Below are 21,258 nucleotides of genomic sequence, written 5' to 3'. Positions count from 1 at the left end.
TGGGGCTCCTATTGAGCTGGTAAGTTCAAAATCCTCTTACCACCTAAAGCATAAAGTTAGAATAATCGTATTTTTGAAAATTAATAAATGTTGTTCATTGTCAATAAAAGTATATCTAAACTTTTGTACAATATTTTCTTCGTATTTAGGGTACTACGGAAATTCCCATCAACTAGAGTATAGTGAAATCAAAATTTCACTTGTTAAAGTTTTGATGCAATCGTGACTTGGACTTGTTATATATATAATTCAATCACATAATTTTGTAATAAAAAATTATTTAAATTCCCAATATTATTTATTTCTTCATTCAATTAATTTCATTGTATCAGGCAAGACAAACATGTATATTTATGAAAATTCTAAAGGAATACATTCTAAAAGTTAGTTGAGACATTTGTGTCTCATATCGGACCCATTTCTTTGATATTTATATGGTAAGGGATAAGTTATTAGAGTGTTTGGCTACATGTATAGGTTAAGGGTATATTTGGGTTGGGACTGTTTGGATACAAAAATTAGAAAAAATAAATATTTTTTACTTGTTTGACCTTTTTTTTAATTTGAGAATATTTTTGTCATTTCATTGTAATTTTTAACATGGTCATGGGCCAAGTTAACATACAAGAGTTTTCTGTATATTAAGAGCATCTCCAACGATAGTAGGCATTTTACCTATCTAAATATTACTATAAAGTATATATTTTATTTTGCCTATCAACTGTTTTATATTTTTACTCTAACCATGCTCTTTATTTTAGCTATTTATCCAAATAATATTAATTTTATAGAATGCCATGTCAACAACAAAGATGGAGGGAAATGATCCTAATGATTGAATACATTTTGTCTAGCGTTGAAGGCTAGCTACATGTAGCTAGTGAATATGAGTTGAGCCAAAATGCCTAATCATATGCCTAGTGTATTGGAATTGAAAAAAAGTGAATCATACTAGGCATTTTAACTAACAAGTATTATATGCGTAGTGCATTGGAGATGCTCTAACAATTAAAGTAAGAGAGGCCAGTATTGCCATTTTCAAAAAAACAAAGATTAATGTAATTTCAAAAAATAAAAATGAGATTTACATATTTGTTAGAAACCTTTAGTTAATTCAAATAAGAAATAAAAAAAAACAGAAAATAATTGTCACCACAATGACCAAATTACTTGGACTGGAATTTAAATTTGACTTGTCAAAGTTTTGCTACAATCATCTCTTAGACTTGTTATATATAAGATTCAATCTTATAATTTCGTTTAAGAAAAAAGAGAAAAGTATTAAATTCACAATATTAAGTATTTATTTATTTGATTAATTTCACAATGATATATATATATATATATATATATATATATTTCAATCGGTGAGAGAATAATTACAAATACAAGGAACATTATATATAAGGGGCATTTATTCATACACTTACTTATGCTTCAATTAGTCTACATTATTTTATTATGTTCCAATAAATTCTATGGGTGATATAGTTATTAAAATACCCCTAACAATAATAATAGGGTGAAGTGCGCATTAATATTCACATTGATAATATGAATGTTCCGTAATGTGAACATTCACATTGTCAAATTTAGTTATTTATATTTTATAAAATTACATATTGAAGTGAGATTTTATTTGTTAGATCTTGTTAACTAGGTTTTAAAAATATAAATTTCATAAAAAAAGTATTTACAAAAAAATTATGAATTTTTAAAGTTTAATATATATAAAGTATAAAATAGTTTAAAATAGTGCACACCAAATTGTTAAGGATTGAAGAAATATTTGTAAAAATAAAATTATCTATGAAATATATTAAATATAATAATTAAAATTTAATAGATCAAATATTCAAATAATAAAATTTATTATAATATATATTATAGACTAATTAAAATATAAATATTTTAAAGAAGAATTCTTAATAAATTCTCTTACATTTAACTAACCAATTAAAGCCGAATAATACTTGAGTGACCAAGTCTAACTACCACAACAGCAAACAGTCCAACTCTCATTATAGAAGAGAAATCAAGTCCAATAATACTTGAGTTTCCAAGCCCAACCACCGCAGCAACAAACAGCCCAACTCTTATAATAGAAGAGAAATCAAGTCCAATAATACTTGTGTTTCCAAGTCCGAGTTGAGATCCTCTTCTTGCCTCTCTTTTTGTCTCCTTACTTGCAATAGTGAAGATACACTTTGAGTAGATCTAACGATTCAAATTTGACTATTTAAAAATAAAAAAAATAATAAAACAAATTCAAATTTGCTTTTTCTGTCCAAATCTGGACCGTTGGATCAACTAAAGGTACATCTCCACCATTGCAAGTAGAGAGGTAATGAGAGAATCCAAGGAGAAGATCTCAACTCAGTCCGAGTCCAACCACCGCAATAATAAACAGTCCAACTCTCATTATAGAAGAGAAATAGAGAAATAAATACAATAAAGAATATTAAATTGGGTTTAACTTATATCCATCCAATGTTATTGTTTGGTTTACTTTTTCATAAAATTAATTTTTTTTATTTTTTGTATTTTTTAAATTTTTATTGAATTTTTTAAATATTTTCATCAATTTTTTTTTTAATTTTTAAATACACTTAACATAAATACATTTAAAAAATATAACATTTATAAAAAAAATCTTTAAAAAATTCACTAAATATCAAAAAGAAAAAAAAAATTAGTATATTTTCGTATTCTTATGTATATATTAATTTTTTAAAATATATTTTTATAAATATTTTATTTCTTAGATACATTTAAATAAGGTACATCTAAAAAAATATAAAAAATTTCTTAAAACTTAAAAAATATTCACTAAAAAATAAAAAAAATACAAGAAAACAAAAAATTCAATTTTCAAAAAATTAAATCCAAAAAATTGAAACCAAACCCAACATTTTCAGCATTCACCTTCCCTCATGTGATCTCCTTTCCCGCTCAACGCCTCTCTGCTCTACCTCCCTTTCCTTTCTACACCAACCTCCCACTCCCTTTTCTCGAGTCAAGATCTTCTCATTTCACTCCCTCCTTACATTTCCTACTCACAGGGTCATTGGGCCCACTTTTAGGCCCAATTTTGATAATCTGAACCGTTCATATTTTAAGATTTGTTCAGTATATCATACCTGTAAAAACTCAAGTTGATCGGATATCAGAAAGCATGTGTTCGGAAAATTGTTTATTAAAATTTTAAAAAAATAGTTTTTAGTTCAATTTTCCCGAACACATGTTTTCTGATAGCCGATCAACTTGATTTTTTATAGGTATGATATACTGAACAAATCTTAAAATATGAACGGTTCGGATTATCAAAATTGGGCCTAAAAGTAGGCCCAATGACCCTGCAAGTAGGAAATAATGCAAGGAGGGGATCCTTGCTTCCCTTTCTCCGCCACCAACACCAAACCGAAAATCACCATCAAACCTACCACACAAATCACCACCCCCAAAATCACAAGGTTAGAAAAAGAAGAAAAAAAACTAGAATAATGGAAGATTTGGATCTCAATAAAAATGTGTTTTATCAGTAAAAGGGAATTATATCAATAGGCCATAAATATTACAAATTCTAATCTAATTCAAACAATATGGGCACAAATTCAAAACCCAATTTGACACCTTTAAAACCTCTTATGGTAGTTGATTTTTTTATTTTTTGTTTTTCCAGGTTTTTGGGGATTCTCATGATCTAGATTTTGGAGAAGCCAAGTAGAGGAGGTCGACGTTTATGGAGGCGGTGGTTGGTAGTGCTGGTTGGGTGTAGGTGGTAGTAATCGGCGGTGGTAAGTTCATTTTTATGAATAAACTTGTACGAATTTATATTTAATTACTTATGCAAGTTTGTGAAAATTTATGTAATTTTGTATAGAGTTATGTATAGTGCATTACATAACAGAGCATTTTCTGTAATGGGTTTGGCTTCTCTCAACGAGAGAGCATTTGAGTTTGGTAGACTCATTTTGGAATCAATTTTGGTGATCTGAACCATTCATGTAGGATTCGCTGAGAATAATATTCGTACAAAAATCAAGATGATAGGATTTGATAGCTATATGTTTGAATTACATCTATATAAGAAAAAATAGATGGTTATTCTTGAAATTATATTTATCGTCCATTTTTTAAAAACAAATATTATGTTATAGCGACCCCGGCTTTTCCTTCATTGTTTAAGTGTATCTCGAGCTCGGGTCCGTAGATGTTGGTTGTTGTCTTATTCTCGTTTCCATCATTTACCTTTTGTATTTGAGTCTTGGGTTGTGTTGGGTAGATTTGAAACAGGTTGGTTGTGTTTAGAAACCAAGAGTTGATGCCCAGATTTTGGCCTTCACGCTCGAGCGGGGCTTTTGACGCTCGAGCGGGCCCTTTGCTTTTGTTCCTCCGCTTGAGCAGGAAGTTTGGCGCTCGAGCGGGATTATTCAGTCTTCAGTATCTTTTCTCTGCAGGTCATCGGACACTCGAGTGTCCACTTTCATGCTCGAGCGAGGACCTTCGTCTGCAGAACTTCTGGAAGTGTGCATTCGACGCTTGAGCGTCGCTTTTCACGCTCAAGTGGGAGTCTGTGTCTAACGCTCGAGCGGGGCGTTCCATGCTCGAGCGGACTGTGTTTTATATCAGTCCGAATTTTAGCATTTTGAATCACTTTTTCGGGCCATTCTCTCTCTTTAGCTTTTCAAAACTCTAATTTGAGAGTTCCTCTTTCTAGAACGCTCTCTCTCTCTACATTTTGATCTTGGTTTAGTGAGATCCAACCCTTGTGCCTTCATTAAAGTGGTAGAACTTTGCAAGACCTCCATTTTGATCCGAAAATATTTGGGCTTGGAACACTTCCAAGTTTGTTCATCATCTTTTTTGGGTTCCGAAATTTGAGGTAGGGATAACTACTCATATTTATGATCTTTAACATAAACTTATGATCATTTTGATTTAATGTTGAAGTTGGGAAATTTTGGGTGTTAGGGTTTCAAAGTGTATAAAGAGAGGTTTTATTCTTTTGACCAATACATGTGTATTTTGGGTCTTAAAATAAGGTTATTGATGTTTATTGATGATATTCGAACCTTTGGGTCAATGTTGAGAAAAAGGAGAGAAAAGCCCTAATTTATTGTGATGAATTAATTTGTATAATTAATTTGGGAAAGTTATGGGAATTTAAAATTGAGTTGGAAATGATGAAATTGGATAATTATGAGGTTTAATGGTGGAGTTGGATTGATTGATCACTCACATTTGAAATTGTAGATAATTTATCTGTTTGATAATTTTTTATCTGTTTATAAATAATTGTTTTGGGCTATCGGTGAAGGATAGTCTTGATTGTTGTAGACACTGTGTAATGCCCTCAAAATAATACAAGATAAACCCACATTCTTGACATGCATAGACATAAGAGGATAAAGCATATTTCTATTTATCAGAGTATTCATTACAAAAGAATTATACGTTGACATCAAACGTAAATTGCCCTACGGGCTTACACCTTTCCAAGCCAACATTTGGTTACAAAGAAGAGAGTACTAACTCAAAACGCAAAATAAGCCCTTGGCTTGATTTACACACAAAATAATCACAAAAAGGAAGCCATCACCTTCGACAACCTCCCAAGCTACATCCTTGGATGTGGCATATCACCTGGACCTGAAAATGATGTCCCATATAGGGTGAGCCAACGCCCAGTAGAGATATACTAAACATAATATGAGCAATAACTAAAACATTGACATTTTGATAAATGTTTAACTCATATAAACCAACATACAACACAATCCAAATCCATGACAAGTATATCCATGATCCTTTCCAATATCAACAATTTAAATGAGATTATAATTCATAATAAAACACTTCCATACTTCACAATTCTCATGAGATAACAACTCATATTAAAACACTTCATACTTCATAAATGATACACATGTTTGCTGTATCAATGGAGTCCATCCCATATCTCCTTCCAAATAAAATCCGGTTTAGGAGTCCATCCCCTATCTCCTCCCAAACCGTGGAGTACATCCCCTATCTCCTCCCACATAATACAATGTATATAAACAATTATCATATACACGATCAATCAATACACAAATTCGATGTATTATTCCAACCGTCATATTCAATAACATATTCAGCCGATTAGTTTTATTTCACCTAATCATCATGCAGTGTCTACAACAATCAATAAGCTCATTTTAAGACCCAAGATATACCTATATTGGTCAAAATAGCAAAACCCCTCTTTATTCAAGTTGAAACCCTAACACCCAAAATCACCCAACTTCAACATTAAATCAAAATGACCAAAAGTTTATGTCAAAGATCATAAAAATGAGTAGTTATCCCTACCTCAAATGGAGAGACCAAATGGAGAAGATGAAGGATTTTGAAGGTGCTCCAAACCCAATGATTTTCGAATCAAAATGAAGAGCAAGCCATCCCTTCCTCTTCCTCTCAAGATTTCTCTTTTGTTCTCATTCCTCTCCTTTAGTCGAATGTGTGTGTGTGAGAGAGTGTTACTAGTGTTTGCCATGCTAGGGAATGGTGATATTTATAGGCAAATCTGGTGTAACATGGCATAGAAGCCCACTAGTTAGAATTGAAAAGTCAAGTTAGGATTTATTGGTTCATTAAAGCCCACTAATAAATACTAGTTGGATTATGAAAAGACATTAGTTGGATTATGAAAAGACACTAGTTGTCATTAAATAAATACTAGTTGGATTATGAAAAGACACTAGTTGTCATTAAATGAACCACTAATAAGGATATTAAATGAACCACTAATAAGGATATTAAATGAACAAGTTTGTTATAAAAGCCTACTAATTGGAATTTGAAAGGACAAGTTTGAATATGAATGGACCATTATGAAAATTTAATGGACACTAACCCTTGGTTTCCAACCACAATCAACTTATTTTCCCAAACACACCCAACCTGTTTCGAACCTACCCAACACGACCCAAGACTCATATACAAAGAGTAAAGGATGAAAACAGGAATAAGACAACATTACATCCATGGAACCGAGTCCGAAATACAATTAAACAATGAAGGGAAAACCGGGATCGCTATAACCTGCATGATGATTAGGTGAATTAAAACTAATCATATGAGTATGTCATTGAATATGACGGATGGAATAACACATTGAATACATACTTTGCTTGATCATTGTATATGATAAGTGTTTAAATACATTGTATATGTATGTTGTTTGGGAGAAGATAGAGGATGTACTCCACGGTTTGGGAGGAGATAGGGGATGGACTCCTAAACCAGATTTGGGAGGAGATAGGGGATGGACTCCAGTGATAACTAAGTTGGTCGGAGTGTCCAGGGTGAAAGTCCTGAAATCCTAATTGCATTTGTATAACGTAGATAAATTGAAGTATGGAAATGATAATAATATGAGTTGTAGTCTCATTTGAACTTGAAGTGTTGAAGTGTTAATTATGTGAGTTGTAGTCTCATGTTAATTGATCATAACCGAAATATTGTTGATATGAGCTGTAGTCTCATTTGAACTGTTTGGATGAATAGGGAACCATATCTATGAATTGGTTTGGATAATGAAATGAAAAGAGATGTATGTTTGTTTATATGAGTTAAATATTTATCAAATGCCAATATTTTAGTTATTGCTCATATTGTGTTTAGCATATCTCTACTGTGCGTTGGCTCACCCTATATGGGATATCATTTTCAGGTTCAGGTGTTATGCCGCCTCCAAGGCCTTAGCTTAGATGGTTTGGGAGTTGAAGACTCTTTTGGTGGTTTCATTATTTTGGTGATACATGTAAATTAAAGCCAAGAGCTTATTTGTGTAGAGAGTTAGAACTCTCCTTTTGTTGTAACTAAGTGTTGACTTGGAAAGTTGTAAACCTACAGGGTGTTGTAAGAATACTCTGATGTATTGAAATATGCCTTATTCTCTGTCTATGAATACCATGAATGTTGGGTTTATATGTATTATTTTGAGGGCGTTACAATTCAAACAAACAATTACCAATGTCTAATTACCTTGAGTTTTTGCATGAATATTTTTCTCAATGAGTATAATTTCTTATTACTAAAATTTGTTTCAAAATGGGCCTACTAAATTTAAATGCTCTCTTAAGTTGAGATGACAACTTAAAAAAAAGCCAAATCCTTTTGTAATTATGACTTGTTACATATATAATTTCCCTTGATCTAATTATTTTATAATAAAAATATTTAAAACATTATGTTTATTTTATTTTATTTTATTTTATTCAATTAATCTCACGATGATCAATTTGAAACTTTGGGTGATTATTGTGTGAGGGCACCATAGTGGGATCCACTCTGGATCTCAACTTGATAATTTCAACCGTTCATTATTTAAAATCCGTCAAGTAGTACATTCTTCTAAAAAAATTAAGTTAATCGGATATCAGTATCCTTTTGATAGGACACATTTGTATCTAAAAAAAATAAACGGCAGGTATGATTTGAGTGTTAACCTAAATACAAAATATGATCTGATCAAAAGATTGTTGATATCCGATTAAATTACATTTTTGCAAATAAATTTTAAAAAGTAAATAATTTGAATCATCGACATAAGATCTTAAATGAATCCCACAAGAAGAACATCGATGACAATTGTATAGCAACCATTCCATTCCCTCAAATTTTTACATCGCAAACTTTTGCTACAATCATCATTTAGACTTGTTATATTTGTAATTCATTCTAATAACTTTATAATAAGAAAGTTTTTAAAACTCATTATATTATTTATTTCTTTATTCGACTAATCTCATGGTATGAGACAAACATGACCTCAAATTCTTTTAATTCCTCCGCCACTGACTACTAGTGACATTTCAAAGAAAAAGAAAGGTTGCAACTTGCAGGCAAAGTTTTGGTGCAACTGGTGATGTGATCTCATAAACTAATTTTTTTCTTTCTTGGAGCAAATCCATCTCTGTTTCTCTTCTTTCACTCTAAGATTTAAACATGACCTAAAATACTAATCTTAGGGTAAATTATAAATAAATTTTATGAGATTTATTTAAAATACGAATTATTTCTATACTTTGAAATTATAAACACCTTCTTGTTGGAATTTTTTATTTAACAAAATAAACAAAAAAATAAAATTTCTAACTGCTTTTTTATACAATAATAAAATTACTTAAATTTTTAATTGCAACAAAATTTTGACATCATTAAAACTATTAATTGACTTGTTGATTTATTAATAAAAATGGCCATTTGTTATGAATTAGAAGTTTCAAGGGACGAGATGTAATTTTCAGAACCATATAAAACAGTTCATATTTTAAATAAATCTCAAAGAGTGTATTCGTAATTTATCTTAATTTTTTTAAATATATATATATATATATATATATCTATTGAATGGTAGTTTTCTTGTCAGATCATCTTGATAGCTTTATTTCGGTGGGTAGAAATGAGACAAATTCACAACTACTTTGCAAATTTAATGATGTTTTTAAAAAAAATTATAACTATAATAATGTATCTTTTATTATAATTTATATACAATATTTTTGCTATGAATAAAATAATTTTAATTTAGCGATCAACTTTAAATATAAAATTTAATTGCCAACCCTCCTCCCCCTCTTTCCAATTCCTGGCTGACTACCTTGTGACGTTTCAAAGAAAAAGAAAGGTTGCAACTTACAGGCAAAATCGTGGTGCGACTGTGAGGTGATCTCATCAAATAATTTTTTTATGAGATTTGTTAAAATATGAATTGTCTTTATAATTTGGAAAATTATAAACATTTTTTTGTCTGAATTTTTATTAACAAAATAAATAAAAAAATAAAATTTCTAAATGTTTTTTTATACAATAATAAAATTATTTAGAATTTTAATTGAAGCAAATTTTTAACATCATTAAAACTATTAATTGACTTGATAATTTATTAATTAAAAAGGTCATTTATTATAAAATTAGAAGTTTCAAAGGGCGAGATATAATTTCAGAATCATACAAAATAATTCGTATTTTAAGTAAATCTCAAAAGGTGTATTCATAATTTATTCTAAATTTTTTAAAAAAGAAAAAAAAATATACTTAATGGTAACAGATCATCTTGATGGCTTTATTTCGGTGGGAAGAAGTGAGGCAAATTAACAAAACTACTCGCAACGGTGGACCCAGGGGTACTAGAAAGGAGCTGTGACAGAGTCTGAATAATTTGTATTACAGGTAGTGTTTGGTTTCTTCTTTGCTAATTGCAAAGATGGCCCCTCCTTTCAAAAATAATTTAAGTTCTCACCACAATTAATTAAATTAAAAATATTTGGTTAATGGTTTATAGTTATGTTTGATTATCACTAGCAGCGATTGTTTTTATTTATAAATCTAGTTATATATCACCACAATTTTTATATAGAATTTAATTTCAAAATAATGTGACAATGACAAAAATTATGTTCATATAACACTATTTGTTCTATTTGATTATCACTAGCAGTGATTGTTTTTATTTAAAAATTTAGTTATATATCACAACAATTTTTATATAGAGTTTTATTTCAAAATAATGTAACAATGACAAAAATTATGTTCATATAATATTATTTGTTTTGTTTGTATAGCACTATTATTATATAATTTTTCTATTTGTATAGCAGTACTACTTATTCTATAATATGAAAAAAAAAATCCATATAATATTATATTTGTCTTTTTGTTTTTGTTTTTGTTTTTGTTTTGTACATATTCTAACATTGACTGAGAAATTTATTTACAAATTTAATGATATTTTTTAAAAATTTTATAATTATAAAATGTATCTTTTATTATAATTTACATACAATAATTTTGCTATGAATAAAATAATTTTAATTTAGCAATCAATTTTAAATATAAAATTTAATTGCCACCTCCCTCCCCCTTATTCTAATTGCAACTTGCAGGCAAAGACTTTGATCTCATCAAATAATTTTTTCTTTCCCAGAGCAAATCAATCTTGGCTTCTCTTCTTTCACTCTACAATCTATTTCCTTCATTTTCCTAATCTCTGTTTCTACCTCTGCAACTAAAAGAAAAAACAACAACATGGCTGCCGCCTTGGTTGGAGGAGCATTTCTGTCCGCCACCCTTCAAGTGCTGTTTGACCGTTTGGCTTCTCCCGAGTTCGTCAACTTTTTCCGTGCTCAAAAGCTTGATGATGAACTCCTCTGGAAGCTCAAGTCAACATTGCGGGGACTTAATGTTCTGCTCGATGATGCAGAGGACAAGCAGATCACTAACCCTGCTGTGAAAGACTGGGTGGATGAACTTAAAGTTGCTGTGTATCACGCAGATGATTTACTAGATGAGATTGCTACCGAAGCTTTGCGATGCAAGTCTGAAGCCAAGTACCATAGCGGGTCAGACCAGGTACCAAGTCCCACCTTGATTTCTTCTTCTAGTTCATTTGATGCAGATATAGTGTCCAAGATAGAGAAGATCATTGCTAGATTAGAATGTTTTGCCAAAGAAAAAGATGTCCTCGGTTTGAGAGAAGTTGCCGGGTGTGAAATAAATTGATAGAGAGAGAGAGCAAGTGAATAAATGTGTATATTGAATTTGTTGTGTGTTTTTACAAAGGGAGCTTAGCTCTCTATTTATAGTCTGATATATCTGATATTGGATGCGAGGCATGCCATGCGAGACGCGAGGCACCGAAAGGCAAGGCTAATGCTTTAGCCGAAAGTGAACAAACACAATGATAACAAAGGCAAGGCTAAAGCTAATGCTATAAACAATATTATATACAAAGTATAATAATATACTAACATCCCCCCGCAAACTCAAGGAGGGAAAGCATCAACCAAGTTGAGTTTGGAAACAAGATCAGTGAAGCGGCCAGGAGGATGAGCTTTAGTGAAGATATCAGCGGGTTGATCGACAGAAGCAATAGGGAGAAGATGGACAGTACCACAGGTAACATGCTGGCGAATGAAATGACAATCAATCTCAATATGTTTGGTGTGATCATGAAAAACATCATTGTGAGCAATTTGAAGAGCACTATGATTGTCACAAAAAAGGTCAGTAGCACCAGAGGAGGGAACACCCAGATCAGTAAGAAGCCAACGAAGCCAGAGAAGTTCCTGAGTAGTATCAGCAATAGCACGGTATTCGGCCTCAGTACTGGAACGAGCAGTAAGAGATTGTTTCTTGCTGCGCCAAGAAATAAGAGAATCACCCAAAAAAAAGCAGAACCCAGTAGTAGATCGGCGGTCAGTAGGATCTCCAGCCCAATCAGCATCGGAAAAAGCACGAAGCTGGAGAGAGGAGCGGGCGGAATAATGAAGACCATGAAACATGGTGCCTTTGAGATACCGAAGGATACGAAGTAAGGCAGCATAATGAGGGGTACGAGGAGCCGACATAAACTGGCTGACAATATGAACTGCATAGGCAATATCAGGACGAGTAACAGTGAGATAGACAAGACTGCCAACCAGCTGTCGATATAGGGTAGCATCAGAGAGAAGAGTGCCATCAAGAGGGGTAAGACGACTCTGAGGCTCGAGGGGAGTGGAGGCAGTCTTGCAATCCGTAAGACCAGCACGGGTGAGAAGATCAGAGGTATACTTAGCTTGAGAGATAAAAGAACCCGTAGAATCATGGAAGATTTCAAGACCCAAGAAATAGCTGAGAGGACCAAGGTCTTTCATCTCGAAATGGTGGCTAAGAAACTGTTTAAGGCGAAGAATACCATCAAAATCATCACCGGTGATAATCATGTCATCCACATAAAGTAAAAGCAGGGTGGTCCCTTGAGCTGTTTTCCGGATAAAAATGGCAGTATCATAAGAACTGGAGGTGAAACCACAGTCATGAATAGTAGAGCTGAACTTGGCAAACCAAGTGCGGGGAGCTTGTTTGAGACCGTATAAGGCACGCCGAAGTTTGCAGACTTTATGAGGTGGATAAGCAGACCCAGGGGGAGGTTGCATGTAGACTTCCTCAAGAAGAATACCATTAAGAAAAGCATTGGTGACGTCCATTTGATAAAGATCCCAGTGGCGGGAGGTAGCAACAGCAATCAAGCTGCGAACTGAGGTGAGACGAGCAACAGGAGCAAAGGTCTCTTCATAGTCAATACCATATTCTTGGGTAAAGCCTTTGGCAACAAGGCGGGCTTTGTAGCGCTCAATAGATCCATCAGAACAAGTCTTGATTTTGTATACCCATTTGCAGCCAATGGCAGACTTGCCAGGAGGAAGATCAACAATGTCCCAAGTATGAGTTTTGGCTAAGGCCTGCAATTCAGTAGTCATAGCTTGCTGCCAAAGAGGATTAGAGCGAGCCTCACGATAGGAGGTCGGTTCATAAGTAGAAAAAGCAGTAGAACCAACAATAAAGTCACGAAGACGAGTAGAAGGTTGTGTTACCCGGCGTGGTCGAGCAGACAGAGGAGGAGCCAGTGGAAGAGACTCAGCAGGAGGGGAGGAGGCCGAGGAAGTAAGAGCAGGACCATCAGAGGGAGCAGGAGCATGGGACAGTCCATTAGGCAAGGCGATCTCGAGAGAAGCTGGCGGGGGTGGGGGAGGAAGATCATCAGAAAATAGATCGGTGAAAGGATCAGTAAAAAACAGAGAGGGGGAGGGAACAGACAAACGGAAGAGAGAGAGAGAGGAAAACATTTTGTGTTCCCAAAAGACCACATGACGAGAGATACGAAGTCGTTGGGAGAGAGGATCCCAACAACGATACCCTTTATGTTCAATACCATAGCCCAAGAAGCAACAAAGGCGGGAACGAGGTTCAAGTTTGGTACGTTCATGAGGTTGGAGAAGAACAAAACAGGCAGAGCCAAAGACCCGAAGGGTGGTGTAAGGAGGACGGGTGCCGTGCAGTCGCTCATAAGGAGTGTGATTATGAATGACAGGTGTAGGGATACAATTGATAGTGTAAGCAGCAGTGAGAGCTGCCTCTCCCCAAAAATGTTCCGGACAAGAGGAAGATAGAAGAAGAGCACGAGTAGTGTCGAGAAGATGCCGATGTTTCCGTTCAGCACGTCCATTTTGTTGAGACGTACCGGGACAGGAACGATGAGGTTGAGTACCATGACTCTGAAGGAAGGAAAGAAAGTCAAAATCTTTATATTCCATGGCATTGTCGGAGCGAAAAATCTTAATAGTTTTAGAAAATTGTGTGTTAACCATTGCAGCAAAATTGTAATAAAGTTGTTTGAGCTCAGAGCGAGTTTTCATAAGGAACAACCATGTAAAACGGGAAAAATCATCAATAAAAACAACAAAGTAGCGGGCTCCGCCCATAGTGGGAGTAGGAGAGGGTCCCCAAATATCAGAATGGATGAGATCAAATGGTGCAAGAGAAACAGAGTCACTTTTATTAAACGACAAAGCAGGTTGTTTAGCAAGTTGACAGGACACACAATCTAAAGCATCAGAACTGACAGGACCTAAATGACCACTAGAAATTAAAGTTTTTAAACGACCAGCAGAAAGATGGCCTAAACGACAGTGCCAAAGCTGAAAAGGAGATAAACGAGGAGCAGTGGTAGTAGTGGTAGGAGCTGTGATCTGAGAGGAATCCGGAACATGAAGATGGATAAGTTCGTAGAGGCGTCCATGCTTACGGCCTATCCCAAGGGTTTGCCCCGTCCGAGGGTCCTGCACCAAACAACCAGTAGGAGAAAAGGTAACAGTTAGACCATGCTCACATAATTGACTAATGGAGATAAGATTTAAAGTGAGAGCAGGCATAAGATAGACATGAGATAAAGATAAGTGAGAGGTGGAAACAGAACCAACATGACTCACAGACAGAAGAGACCCATCAGCAGTATGGATAGAAGGAACATGAGGAGTAACAGAGATAGGAGTAAAAATAGTAGAGTCAAAGGTCATGTGATTACAACAAGCGGAGTCAAAGTACCAGGAAGTGTTACCTGCAGTGACAGACAAGGCAGGAGAGGAAGGAGTACCAGATTTTTGCAAGAAATGTTGAAACATGGCTTCGACATCTGTGTGAGAGAAGACTGGAGTGGAAGGATCTATAGGGACAGGGGAAGGTACATCCTCTGAGGCAGCAGCAGCAGTGCGTTGGAACCGACCATGTGAGGTGCTGCGGGAAAAATGCCCGGGGGAAGGACCATTGCGAGAAGCACGGGCGGGATTGCGGAAGCAATCTTGCTGGAGATGACCAGGACCAGTCTTGTTGCAAAACCGACAGAGGCGAACAGGACAATTAACCAGAAGATGAGTCGACGGAAGACTGCGATTCTGACAGTAGTTGCAGAAGGTTGACTTCTGTGGTGGCGAATGAGAACTCTTAGTCTGGGGAGTAGCAAGAACAGAGTCCACAGGGTGCGGATAGAGAGTACCAAACCGAGTTTCCTCTGACAAGAGTTCAGAAATTGCTTGCTCAAGAGTGGGTAAAGGAGTGCGATGGAGGAGAGAAGCTCGTACGGGCTCAAAACGGGAAGTAAGGGCCATGAGAAACTGAACCAAGCGATGTTGATCACGGTAAGTAGTAAACAAGGCAGCATCCTTAGTACAAGCCCATGGAGGTTCAGAAAGAGCGAGTTGATCCCAAACATAATACATTTGGGACAAGAAATCATTAATGGTCTGAGTTGGTTCTTGGCGCATACGGTGAAGGTGACTCAGAAGCTGATATTGGTGAGCAAGGCCAGTAGTCTGATAGCGTTCTTGTAAAAAATCCCAGATGTCCTTGGCGGGAGAGGAAGCAGAGTCAAGTTGGAACCGACCAAACTGAAGGCTGATAGATGTGATAGAAGTATTGCGAAACCAGGTAATGATCTGATAGTTTTTACTATCCCAATCCTCCAGACGATCGATATATTTGGCAGCGGAGTCTGTGGTGGCAGCGGATTCGGTGGTTGTGGTGGCAGCGGATTCGGTGGTTGTATGGATGGGTTTGCACACATCCCCAGTGATGATGCGCCAAAGTTTCTTGCCTTTGAGAAACCCAGACATAGCTTGTGCCCATAAGACATAGTTAGTCCCGTCAAGAACAACGGAAATAGGGTGGTTAGAGGAGTCGAGACGATCCATAAGGGCAAAAGCGTACTTTTGAGGTAGAATTTGAAAAATCCGAGGGTACCAGTGAATTCAGAAGGTCGAAATCAGTGGGAAAAGAGTGACCGGACCAAAAAATAGGACCAGAAAGGCACTAAATGGGCTGGTCAAAGTGGCTGGTCAAAATTCGGTCGGCGCACGTTAGCAGAGAGTGCGCGGCGCACAATAGCAGGAGACAGCAGGCGGCGCACGAAAGCAGAGTGGTGCGCGGCGCACGTTAGCAGAGAGGTGCGCGGCGCAAAATAGCAGAGGACAGCAGGCGGCGCACGAAAGCAGTAGGGCTGACGTCGGCTGACGCAGAAACACGCGGCTCACGTTAGCAGTGAAGGCCGCGGCGCACAGTAGCACGGGACAGTGCAGAGGCGCGTAGAGCGCGTCGGAGAACGAGGATGAGCGTGGCCTTAACTTCTGGCGGCGCGTGGAGGCGCGTGGAAGGTCGTATGGTGATGAATTTGGTGGCGATGGATTCGTCGTGAGGAGACGAAGAGATTGGTGTGGTTGAATAAGGAAGACAGAGAAGTTCGATAGATGCAACAATCTGTCTAAATGTGATGCTCTGATACCATGTGAAATAAATTGATAGAGAGAGAGAGCAAGTGAATAAATGTGTATATTGAATTTGTTGTGTGTTTTTACAAAGGGAGCTTAGCTCTCTATTTATAGTCTGATATATCTGATATTGGATGCGAGGCATGCCATGCGAGACGCGAGGCACCGAAAGGCAAGGCTAATGCTTTAGCCGAAAGTGAACAAACACAATGATAACAAAGGCAAGGCTAAAGCTAATGCTATAAACAATATTATATACAAAGTATAATAATATACTAACACCGGGCAAAAATTGTATCACAGATTGCCAACAACTTCTTTGGTTGATGAATCTGGTGTTTGTGGAAGGGATAATGACAAGGAGGATGTAATTAAGTTGCTGCTCTCGGATGAGGCAAGTGGTGGTAATCAGAAGATAGATGTGATTGCGATAGTGGGGATGGGTGGGGTTGGCAAGACCACCCTTGCTCAATTTTTATACAATGATGGCAGAGTGGATGATCACTTTGATATGAAAGCATGGGTTTGTGTCTCTGATGAATTCGATGTTGTAAGGGTTACAAGAACAATTCTTGAGGCAGTCATTCTGCAGCGTTCTGATATGATGGACCTTAGTAAAAAGGACCTTAATCAGCTTCAAGTCAAGCTCAAGGAATGCTTGAGTGGGAAGAAATTTCTGATCGTTCTAGACGATGTTTGGAATGAGAACTACGATAACTGGGATAGCTTGAGGAGTCCTTTTGGATATGGAGAACATGGGAGCAGGATTATTGTTACAACGCGCAATGAGAGCGTTTCATCTATTATGCAAACAGTTCCTATTCATCGTTTGCAGCAATTATCGGATGAAGATTGCTGGAAATTGTTTGCCAAACATGCATTTGACAAGGGAGATTGTGGTGCACATCCAAATCTTGAAAGGATTGGTAAAGAGATTGTGAAAAAGTGTAAAGGTTTGCCTCTAGCAGCAAAAACATTAGCCGGTCTTTTGCGCTCTAAAAGGGATGTTGAGGATTGGAATAATATATTGAAAAGTGGAATATGGGATTTGCCAAAGGAGAAGAGCAATATTCTTCCAGCCTTAAAATTGAGCTATCATTACCTCCCTTCGCATTTAAAGAGATGCTTTGCTTATTGTTCTATATTTCCTAAAGATTATGAATTTGAAAAGAAGAGATTAGTCCTAATGTGGATGGCTGAAGGTTTTGTCGAGCAACCCAGAAGTAATAAAACGAGGGAAGAGGTAGGTTATGAGTGCTTCTATGAATTGCAATCAAGGTCATTTTTTCAACAATCAAATGCCAATAGTCATTGTTTTGTCATGCATGATCTTGTTAATGATTTAGCTCAAGCTGTGTCTGGAGATTTCTGTTATATGTTAGAGAATGACAACACGCATCATATTTCTGATAGAGTACATCATTTCTCATGTGTTAGAGGCAAATTTGATGGCTTTGAAAAATACAAGCTAATTAATGAGGCTAAGTTTTTAAGGACTTTTCTAACACTAGAGCCTGCAAACGATTCTGATTCGTGGTTGAGCAAAAAGGTTTTGGATGATATTTTGCCGAACCTAACATGCTTACGGGTGTTGTCTTTGCCATGTTATGAGATTATGGAATTGCCTCATTCAATTGGAAATTTACTACATTTACGGTATTTGGATCTTTCTTACACGAAAATCAAACAATTGCCTGAATCAGTTTGTGCCATGTATAATTTAGAAACATTACTACTATATAATTGTCGTCAGCTAACTACCTTGTCGGTAAATCTTCGAAACCTAATTCAGTTGCGCCATCTTGATATTACTGGGACTAATTTACGAGAGATGCCAATGCAAATGAGTCAATTAAAAGACCTCCAACTTTTAACTGCTTTTGTGGTGGGCAAGTCCAAGGGGTTAGGTATTGAAGAGTTGAAGGACTTACGTCATCTTCAAAGGAGGCTCTCCATTTCAAGTTTGCAAAATGTAACTAATGGCATGGGTGCAATGGAGGCAAAATTGGAGGAGAAAATGTACCTTGAAGAACTGGTACTCGAATGAAGTAGCAGTACCAATGATTCAGAGAAAGAGAGAGATGTTCTCGACAAGCTAAAACCTCATACAAACTTGAAACGCCTTGAGATTAAAAACTTTGGTGGTACAAGATTTCCAGATTGGTTGGTAGATAAATCATTTTGTAATATAGTGCATTTGTCTCTTGACAATTGTGAGTATTGCTTTTCCTTGCCACAATTTGGTCAGTTGCCCTCTTTGAAAGAGCTTGAAATTTCAAGGATGCAAGGAATAACAAAGGTAGGCCATGAATTCTATGGAGATAGTTCTTTAAGCAAACCATTTCAATCTCTAGAGACTCTTAGATTTGAAGAAATGTTGGAGTGGGTGAACTGGTATATATTAGAATCTGGAGAGTTCTCTAAGCTTAAAGTGCTTGAGGTAATCAAATGTCCAAAGCTGATTGGAGGCTTGCCCAAACACATTCCATCTTGCGTGATACTTGAGATTCGGGAATGCTCAAGACTTACAAGTGAATTACTATTGAAAGGATGTGATGGGGTAGAATTGGGGTGTCGAGGTTTGTCTTCCCTTACAAAATTGGTGATTTCAGATATGCCTAATTTAAAGGAGTTGACACCCGAGCTGTGCACTTTAACAAATCTGAAGGAGTTGAGGGTAGAGAGCTGTCCAAGACTATTGTCATTCCCAGATACGGGGTTGCCGCCCATGCTTACATGCCTTTCAATCCGCCGTTGTAAAGTTCTACATTCTTTGCCGCCGAGATCCGAGGATATGGAGAACTGCTACAGATCCCTTGAAACTTTGTCCTTATCATGCTGTGATGCTCTCAAACCCATGTGGCTTGGATTCTTTCCGAAGCTTCGATCTCTACAAATCCATTTTTGTACAAATTTCAACAGTATTACAGATCTAAACATGCTTGGGCTCCAAAATTTGACATCTCTCGAGTTCCTTTACTTACATGGGTTCTCTAATCTGATATCTTTTCCCCGAGGAGGACTACCCGGACTCAATCTGACTCACTTTTGGTTCGGGCGATGTAAGAAGCTCAAGTCGCTGCCTGAAGGAATGCATACCCTCTTCCCATCTCTTCAATCACTAAAATTATGGGGTTGTCCAGAAATTGAGTCTTTTCCGGAAGGTGGGCTTCCCTCCAGCTTACGTTCACTTGAAATCGAAAATTGCAGCAAACTTACTGCTCGCCGAAGAGAATGGGATTTGCGAAGGCTCCCTTTTCTTAAACACTAAACATTAGCAAGACATAGATGGGTGGAGTCCTTTCCGGAGGAGGGGTTGTTGCCCTCGACTCTTATGTCACTCCGCATTGAAAATCTACCAAATCTGAAATCGTTGAACAACAGGGGCCTTCAACTCCTTGGCTCTCTCAAATACATGAAGATTACGAAATGCCCTGAGCTCCAATCCTTGGTCGAAGAGGGGCTTCCCACCTCTCTCGTTATGCTGGAATTGATTGGCTGTCCAATGCTAAAACCTCGTTACCTCAAGGGGGAAGGACAGGACTGGCATAAGATTGCTTGTGTCCCTGTTATACACATGGATGGTGAAGTGATCTTTGACCAACTCACTCTTCGTCCAGCAATGGATTCTCAAACTGATATAGTGTACGTACTTCCACATTCATTTTACAAGCTAAAGTTCTATTTTCCTTTTGTGTTTTTTTTTTGGGTGAGTAATCTTTTTGTGTTTTTGTATGTCTATATTCATCATAAGTTTGGTCTTGAGTAATGATATACAAATAATAATATTAATAATGATGTGGATTATTGTGATTAATTCATGTTGAATCAAAACACTCATTATTGTTTCTATAATTTCATAAATGTCATTAACACATCGTTCTTGATGTATTTTATGTTTGCGAATCATTTTATAAGGAAGAAACGTAGGCTACGTTTGGTTTAGTTGTGGAATTATAATTTGAGTGTGGAATTATGAGTTGAGTTTTGAAAAGAGAAAATTTGTTTGATTATGAATTTTAAAAAGTATTTTTAAATTTTAAAAAAAATTTTGAGTTAGTATTTTGAGTTTTAAGTTTTTGAATTTTGAGTTGTATTTTGAAATTTTTTAGATTTATTTTTTTAAATATTAAAAATAATTAAGAAAATTTTATTCTTTATTTTAAATATATAATTTTTATTTAAATATTTTTAATTTTTTTAATTTTAAATATTTTAAACTTAAAACACAACTCCACACTCAAATTGTAACCAAACGCATAACTAAAAACACAATTTAAAAACTATTTTCAAAATTTATAACTAAACACGTAATTTGAAACTCCACACTCAAATCGTAACCAAACACATAACAAAAAAAATTAAAATACTTAAAAATATATTTATAAAATAAAAAATTTATATTTAAAAAAATACAGCACACAAATGTATGAAATGAAATATAGTGCACATAAAAACAAATAAATAAATATAAAAAATATAAAAAATTTATCCTAAAAAAATAAAATTAAGAAATCTTTTAGATATTTAAAAAAAATAAATTCAAAAAATTTCAAAATACAACTCAAAACTCATAATCAAATTAATTTTCTCTTTTCAAAACTCATAACTCAAAATACGACTTCAC

General features: G+C 35.5%; 1 pseudogene across 1 annotated transcript; it reads left to right on the top strand.

Moving 5' to 3' along the window:
* Positions 1-10,950: 10,950 nt before the first annotated feature.
* LOC145812977 (putative disease resistance RPP13-like protein 1 pseudogene) lies at positions 10,951-20,400 on the top strand (annotated as a pseudogene). Its single transcript, XR_014356325.1, has 3 exons — positions 10,951-11,544; positions 12,030-12,140; positions 16,921-20,400. The product of XR_014356325.1 is annotated as a putative disease resistance RPP13-like protein 1 pseudogene (transcript).
* The last annotated feature ends 858 nt before the right edge of the window (positions 20,401-21,258 follow it).

This window comes from Camellia sinensis, chromosome 15, assembly GCF_055761805.1.
Source record: "Camellia sinensis isolate YWXY chromosome 15, ASM5576180v1, whole genome shotgun sequence".
NCBI lineage: Eukaryota > Viridiplantae > Streptophyta > Magnoliopsida > Ericales > Theaceae > Camellia > Camellia sinensis.
This window is presented reverse-complemented; position numbering and strand designations above follow the sequence as displayed.